The 8,062-nt window shown below is 47.0% G+C and overlaps 1 pseudogene; it reads right to left on the bottom strand.

The window, feature by feature from the left end:
- Nucleotides 1–6,883: 6,883 nt before the first annotated feature.
- On the bottom strand, nucleotides 6,884–7,002 carry LOC136650281 (5S ribosomal RNA; annotated as a pseudogene).
- Between the last annotated feature and the right edge of the window lie 1,060 nt (nucleotides 7,003–8,062).

Genomic DNA, 8,062 nt, shown 5'->3' on the forward strand with positions numbered 1-8,062 from the left:
CTCCAGGAGATCACGTAAAGCAGCATAATAGGGGGTCAAAATGACATGGAAGTCAGCCTTCATGTAAATGCAGAATTAATTTTTGCAGCTAAATTTGAATTTGGAGAATGTCTTTAAAGGACTTAAATGAACACTGGCAGTACATTTCTATGCCAGGCAAATCCTTCCTCCCTTATTCCAAGGCTATAAATAATGGCATATTTTAATCTTTGACAGTAAGAAAAGCCCCCAAAGCCTGCAAGAAGATAATAAAAAGAGTGATTTTTTTCAAAAATGTTTATATGTAAGAACCAATGCAGAAACTTTCAGCTAGTCCATGAACAGGCCACATTTTTCATTTATTATGATAGGAATAGATGGCTCAACAATATATCATTCCTCTGCCATCTATACCACTGATGCAAAATCACATTGATAGGCAGTGGTGGACCTCCCATTTAGTTTATGGGACAAATGCCCCGGGCGCGGAGCCTCGCTCGCCCTGCGGAAACTTCTTTGAGGCTCCTGACGGGGTCGGAAACTGTGCTTCTGGTTTTCTGGAAGCACAGTTTAAAGTGTCAGGGAACCCTCAGGAGGCTTCTCCGACACGTCCTGGAGTTGTGCGAGCTCCAAGTAAGTGGGGAGGGGGGTGCATTTGCACCGGGGGGGTGGCAACATCCTGTGGGGGGGCTCCATTATGGCCCTTTGCATCAGGGAACAGAACTGGGGAAGTCCACTACTGTTGATATGGGCTTTCTGATTTCATTCTTTTATTATAGATGTGATATATAGATCCTCCTTCCACAGACACAACATGCATGCTTGATTCATTTCTTCATATGCACACCATTATACATGTGGCTTTCCTGCATATATGCAATTCAGCCCTTGACTTGGAGCTGCACAAGTCCCTTGTGCTGACCCAGGAGGGTCACAAACGTGCCATAAGGCACGTTTGCACCTCCTCAGGAGGAAACCAGGCTGGCACACAGAGAAGCGCTGGCCTGCGGAGGCCAACAGAAGCCTCCACGCCGGCTTCCTCTGGGCACCTTGCATCAACATGGCTGCGCCAATGCAAGGATCTGAGGTAGGCGAGGAGAAGGCAGGAGGGAGGTGTTCCTGGGTGGGGGGAGGGCGGGCGGTGGGTGGCCCTGGGGGTGGGGAGTGGGAGATGGGGCTGGGATCCAGCAGTTATGCCAGATCCCAACCCCTGTTCCCAGGTAGAACGGCACGGCTCCAAGCCACTCTGCTTTCCAAGAGGTGGCACAAGTCTGAGGAGATCCATAGGAGCCAGCACTCCTTACCCAGAGGTAAGGGGAAATGTTTCCCCTTGCTTCTGGCTGAACCGCTTATGGCTTCTATCCTGCGCTGGATACAGCGCAAGTCTCTTGGCTTGCCTGTTCCAGTGCAGGATAGGACTGCACCCTAAGAACATCTTTATTGTGCTTTGACCACCATCATATATGTGGTCCGTCATTAAGTGAACTGTTGTTAAGCAGCAAGTGCTTGTACTTTCTATAGAGACAATTGATGCAAATATAGCACTTATGCCAGTACAGGCATTGTATTTAGTTTGCAATACAAGCTCTCACTGAAAGGAACATATGAAATCTGACAGCACATTCTGTCAATGCGCACATGTAGTAGTTGGAAAAGTAATAGCAAGACACTTGTAATTAAGACCTTAGATTGAAATGCTACTTAATCCAATCTAGGACAAGAGGAAGGGAGAAACCCACATATTTAATTGTTCTACAGTTTCAATTCAATGTTTGATAAAGTGAAATTCAGAGAAGCCGGAAGAATCTCCTTTGGAAAGACCAGAAAAAGGTCAAAGGGTCGAAGGTGAAGAAGTGCTTCTAAGATCCTAGTTTGCTACCAATTTTTACTTGAAGCAGCATTTTGAAGTGAATTGGAAGGTTACTGTTTGGGAAGAATATTTAAAGAACCCAGAGGGAAGGAGTGGTTAGGTATTTTTTTCTCCAGAAGAGCTGATCTGTTCTGGTATTGGCACTCGATATCACAAGCTAAAACTGATCAGAGCTAGTGTGAACAGCCCTTGGTTCTGTGCATACCATTGCAGGCTTGCTGTATGTGAACATGTGTTAAATATCCTTGGTTTTCAACCAAGAATATTCACAGTATGGCAAGTAGTGAGTGGCTGACTGTCATAGGAACACTCTTCTACCAGGCCTGATGCCACTGGATGTGGTAGTGTCTGCGGCCCTGGTGCATGGACAGCAAGGTGTGGCTGTGTGGCAACTTGGCCCTTCAGAAGCAGTTTAGTTTGGGACTTGCAGAGTGAAGGAGCTATCAGGAGACAGAGCAATTGGAGGGGTTTCTTCTTCACTGCAGGAACACCTGTGGAACCTGCTGTCCATTTCGTGCACATAGCCATCTCTGGTGGTCCTGTCGTAGTTGCAAAAGTGGTGCCTTCAAAGATGGTATTTTGAAAAATTGTGCTTGCAAAACAAACAAACAAACAAATAAATAAATTAGGCCCATTATATATGTCATGACATGAATCAAAAGACAGTTGTTTCTATGAAGCTAACCACTGAATCACTGGAAAAAAACAACCACTTGGGTGATTTTGTGCTGTCATCATTTTGTGCTGCCTCTACAAATGGCTGAGTTTTAAGTCATTTGTGTTCTCTGCCTGAAATCTTCTGAATAACTTTTTATAATCTTTGAAGTCTCTGTCTTTGCAGCTAGTTCAGACAAAACTTCTTGTTGTCCCACAAGTGATAAGATGTGAACGCACTACATAAGCACCACTATTTAATCTGATGGAGGGGTGGTTCAGATGAACTGCATCACTCACAGTTCAGTGGTGAAATCCGGGCATGAGGAAAAGTTGTAGGATATGTGCATTCGTTGTGTGTCCAAGTCCTTAAATTGTACGGAGCAAGGCCAGTTGGAGAAGCATCATCCAAACAGGCCCTAGAACTGTCTTTGTGTTTGCCATTCTATCTGGAGTACTAATCAGCGGAGTATCCGTTCTCAGACCCCCCCCCCCCGCAGATACCAAAAATTGCAGATCCATGATCTTCAGCCCCTTAAGCCCTCTGAAGGGAACTGGAGGGCTTTCTGAGGCCCGCAGAGGCTACGTGCATCCATTCACTGCCTCTGTGAGCTTCAGAGCGTCTGCTTCTGCTGAAAAGAACACTACTTCTGGTTTCCCAAGGACAACCAGAAGTGATGTTTTTATGCCATATAAGACATTCTGAGGCCCAGGGAAACTTCAGAAAGCCCTCTGGAGGGGATGGGAGTGCATCACTGAAGGACCCACATTGAGCCAGATTCACGGATACACAATCCGCTGATATGGAGGCTCCACCTGTATTCATCAAATACTGCACATGGGGGACAGAAGCTGAAAGACAGTCACTTTCACAATGACTACAAATGGGGCTATGACCGCAAAAGACTTTGCCCTGAGAGCATCCCATCATAGAGCATCCCATCATAAAATTCACACCAATACTTAACCCATTTTGGTCCAGCTCACAGGTGTACACATTTGATCCCTGTTGCATATATGCAACATTGGGCAAAAATGGCTTTTAAACTAGTAACGAACCAATCACATTGATATTTTTGTTGAAGTTGTCTAGTTTAGTCAAATGTGCTATAGAGCAGATGCTTCACACTGAAAACTCTCCTTATACATTTTTCCTGTACGCCACATAATGTATTCTGTCCACTTGTGTTTTATTTCCTATTTCTAGCAACCCCAGGAAAAGGAAGCTAAGAACCATATGTAAATGACCGCTATTGCCCCCGCCTCCGCCTGATGCAGACAGGCTGGGGCTTGCTCCCCATTGGCCCTCCTGCAGTTGGAGGCGGGACAATCAGGCTGAGTCTGGCGGCTGCCCGGCCCAGCCTCAGTCCGGGAGCAAGCGGACTCAGTCTACTTAGCTGCCATTTCCTTCAGCGCCAAAGCCGCAGGAACTAAGGACCCAGCTGCTGATTTTAGAGTTTGTAAGATGCTGGACGGTTTTAAAAAGGACACCCCTCCGCTGCCTGACCAGCACAGTCCTATCACAGTCACCCTCCTGCAGGGGCTCTATATCGAATTTGGCCTTTTGTGCTCTTCTCAATTTGAGATTTGCCTATTTCGCACTGTTTCCCTCATCTTTTTCTTTGGGGCATTTAGGGCAGGTGAGCTTCTGGCACAATCAAAAGGGGCCCCCAGGGAAAGAACCATGCAGTGGGATGACTGTGAGATCTTGGGCAATTTGGTCCGCCTGCGGCTTAGATTCTCCAAGAATGATCAATTAGGTAGGGGCCACATTGTGCTTCTCCACAGGTCTCTGAATCTGCGACTGTACCCTGTTCATGCCTTGTCGGTATACCGGGCAATGGCACCCCCTGGTCCTGGATGTCTTTTCAGACATGGGGAATCTAACTCTGCTAATGCTCTACCAGTTTAAACAGTTGTTTAAGCAGGCCTTGGAGCAGATGGGGTTACAACCTGAGGTATATGGGCTCCACTCATTCCGCATTGGCGCTGCCTCGGCGGTTGCACAATTAGGCCTGCCCATTCCGGCCATTCAGAGGATTGGCAGGTGGCATTCCGGCACCTATCGGTATTAACTGAGGTAAGTTGCATGGCATGTGCCCTCTCATGGGCTATGAGCACTCCAGCATTGGGAGCCTCCTCCGATTTTGTCGTAGCCTTCGGGCCAGTTTTTAGGGGAGACTCCCCCTTCCCCCTATGGGGGTTTCTCTGAGGCATCTGCCTTTGGGCCTTGTGGCTTTGTTTATGGGAATCTGGTGGCTTCCTTGTGTGGCCTTAGGGGGATGTTGGGCTGTTCAGTTCCCAGGCTAGCGATGCGAGCTGAAGGGGACCCCCGTGGGGCTCTTTGGGCTTTCGCCATGTTTGGACCAAGTGGTCATGTTTAAGAGTTGTTAGTTACCTACTAAGGCACTGCTTCCTGTCCCTTACTGTTCTTTTTGCCTTGACAGGTCCACTGTGGCCACAGCTCGTTCAGACTTTAGTCATTGGGCAGTCTATTGTTTTTTGGACCAGGAAGCATGCTATATCCACCAGCTTCAGGTCGTAGCTGTGGTTGGCTGGTCACACCAACATAGCATGGCTGGCTCGAAGAGGCATGTGCTGGGGGCAATTCCTAACCATGATATACAAATATGTTGCTACCCATCCGCCACCCCAGGTAATCATCGTACATCTGGGAGAAAATGACCTCTGTCAGCGGACAGCCCTGTCCTTGAGGCTGCAGGCCCATAAGGATTTTCTCACCATCTGCAAATGGTTCCCTGGGATCTTGATCCTATGGTCCAACCTTCTCCCCAGGAGGGTTTGGAGGGGTACACGCAACATCCTCTGCATCGACATGGCCAGGTGTCAAGTCAGTGATTACCTGGGGAGGGTCGTTGCGGCCATGGGCAGGTCCATCATCCCCCATCCCAAGATCGTATGGACCAGCCCCGCCCGTTTCTTCAGCAATGGGGTTCATCTTTCCCCACAGGGCTACATCTTTTTGGCTGAGTTACAGCAAGGTTTGAAGCAATTCATTTTTAGTGGGGACAGGAAGGACAAGCAGTACGCTGTCCTCCCTTGTGGCATGAATCGTGTGGGGTCAGGGTAGGTAGCCACACCCCAGTGTCCGTCTAAGACAGAAAGGTCAAGGGGTGAGCCAGTACCGCTCACATGATGCTTTCCCGGCTCGAAGAGGCTGGCTGGCGGGCAAGCCCCTTTGACTGGACTGGCATGCCTGGCAAGGCTTGACCTGTGGGCCACCAGTCCTGCTGTTTTAACCATTTGGGCGATGCTGACAGGTTGTCCTAGGCTGCAGGTCTGGTGACAGGCTTGAGTCAGACGGTTTCGCCCTTTGATTTAGGGGGCTAGGTATACGGCTAGGTTCGTTTCCCCCTATTAACGACCCCGCATGACTTAGGACTGGGAGTTTAGCCAACTACCCCAGTCACCCTGCTGTAATTTGACAATCAATAAAGTGACCCAGTTTTAAATCAAGCCACAGTCTGGTGCATTTATTGGGGGGGGGGGCAGGTGCACCGGTAAATGGCGGCATTAACATTTTACATTATGGCAGAGCATTCGGAATTCAGGCGTTAAGGACGAAACAGCACACCATGCAGAATTTGCTGTGTCGGTCCTAATTTATCTTTCCAAATGTAATTATAGTAATGCTGATTATGATCGCGATGATGATGATGCAAGTGATAATAACTATAACAGCTGGTGCTGTGTAAGTTACTGCAAGCTAAATTGGTTTCGTTTATTTAAATAAATAATCTGATTCGTTTTACTGCAGGATATTGTGAGACGGGATCTATCACTCAGGGGGTGCCAAAATTATCACTACATTCTTTTTTCATTATGCATCTGGAGTCAATGGTAGGAAAAATACGTACATGGATATTTGATGGTGAAAATGTATGCCAGGTAGAACATTTTATAATTTGACCAGTGAAATGCTTATAGTCCAAGAACATTGTGTTCATAATCCAGTTAGACAACCCTTTTGAAGTCAGTTGTGCATGAACCGCTTAAAATAAATGAGAAACCTTTGTGTCTGTTTTAACAGAAACCATTTTGGTGTTTCTAAATTAGCAAACAATATACTTTCTTAGACAGGAAACAACATGCTTGATGTAGTTTAATTTGATGCCTTAATTTGCAACTATGGCTTAATCTACATATGACAGAGTCAGTGCCAGTACCAAGCTCTGGTGGCCCTAGGTCAATGCCCTACACTGTGCCCAGCACAGTGCACCCTTCCCGCCCCTGATGGCTCATTAGATGCTACCACTACTCCTGGTACTGAGGGTTCAAAGCTTGGTTTGACCAAGTCAGGTCTCTGATGGGGGATGTGCTATGGTTGGCATCCTTCAGTCTTGAAAGACTATGGTATAAGGCCTACAGCACCTGGTATTCCCTGGCGGTCTCCCATCCAAGTATTAACCAGGCCTGACCCTGCTTAGCTTCTGAGATCAGATGAGATCAGGCATGTGCAGGGTAACTTGGCAAATATCCAACCTGGCTGAGTGCTGATGCCCTGCACAAGGTGGGGTGAGTTGATAACATTCTGGAGTGTTCCAATTCAGACCATAGGTGTAGGTCATATATTAAAATGCTTCCCTATGCAAAAATATCCACTGCATGTAATAAATGGGCACACTGGAGGAAAGGTTGAGGGCAGCATCCTGATTGCCAGTGGTGAACCCCCCCCCAGCACCGCACCTGGGGCAAAGGTCCACAGTGGCTCCCCCATGGGCTGTCGCCGCCCCATGTGAAAATCAGCCCCCCCCCCACTCACCTGAGGCTCATGGAGCCTCGCATGACCTGAGCCCACGTCAGGGAAGCCTCTCTGAGGTTCCCTGACGCTATAAACCATGCTTCCAGAAAACCAACCCCATTGGGAGCCTCATAGAGGCTTCCGCGGGGTCCTAGAGGCTCACTCCCGGGGCTTTTGCCCCATCCAAGTCTATGGCAGGTCCACAACTGCTGATTGCTGGTTTACTACATGCAGGATGTTTTAATGGGAGAGAGTTCAAAAACACAAGTCTCCATCTGCAGTCTGAAATGGAACAGTCCAGATTTCTACCACCTTTACTTACCACTTCACTCTGTGCAGTGTGTAGATGGGAGCATAGTTTAATAACATGAAATTGCTTTTAATTAACAAACATAGAAAAGAGCTGAACTCAAATGCTGATATTCAATACAAGAGTTGAAGAGCAGAGTCACAACATATCCGTTTTAAACATTTTCCCATACCCATGACTTGTGTCCTTTTCAGAAAAAAAGAAAAACAAAACACAAACATAATTCAATATGTCATTCTAGCACATTCACTCTATTTTGTTTAGCCTTGGAAAGGGGGTGAGATGCTTGGAAAAAATGAAAAAGGGTCATAGGTTTATAAAAATAACCCATAATAACTTAGATTGTATTGGGTGAGCACTTCTCCATTTGATGGATAACATCTAGCATAGGTTTGAGTTTTGCAAAGATTTGTTGAGAGCTCAACCACTTAGGGAATTTATGTGTACCTTCACATCTTTCATCAGGTAGAAATAAAACTTGTTTCAT

Source organism: Tiliqua scincoides, chromosome 4 (genome assembly GCF_035046505.1).
Source record: "Tiliqua scincoides isolate rTilSci1 chromosome 4, rTilSci1.hap2, whole genome shotgun sequence".
NCBI lineage: Eukaryota > Metazoa > Chordata > Lepidosauria > Squamata > Scincidae > Tiliqua > Tiliqua scincoides.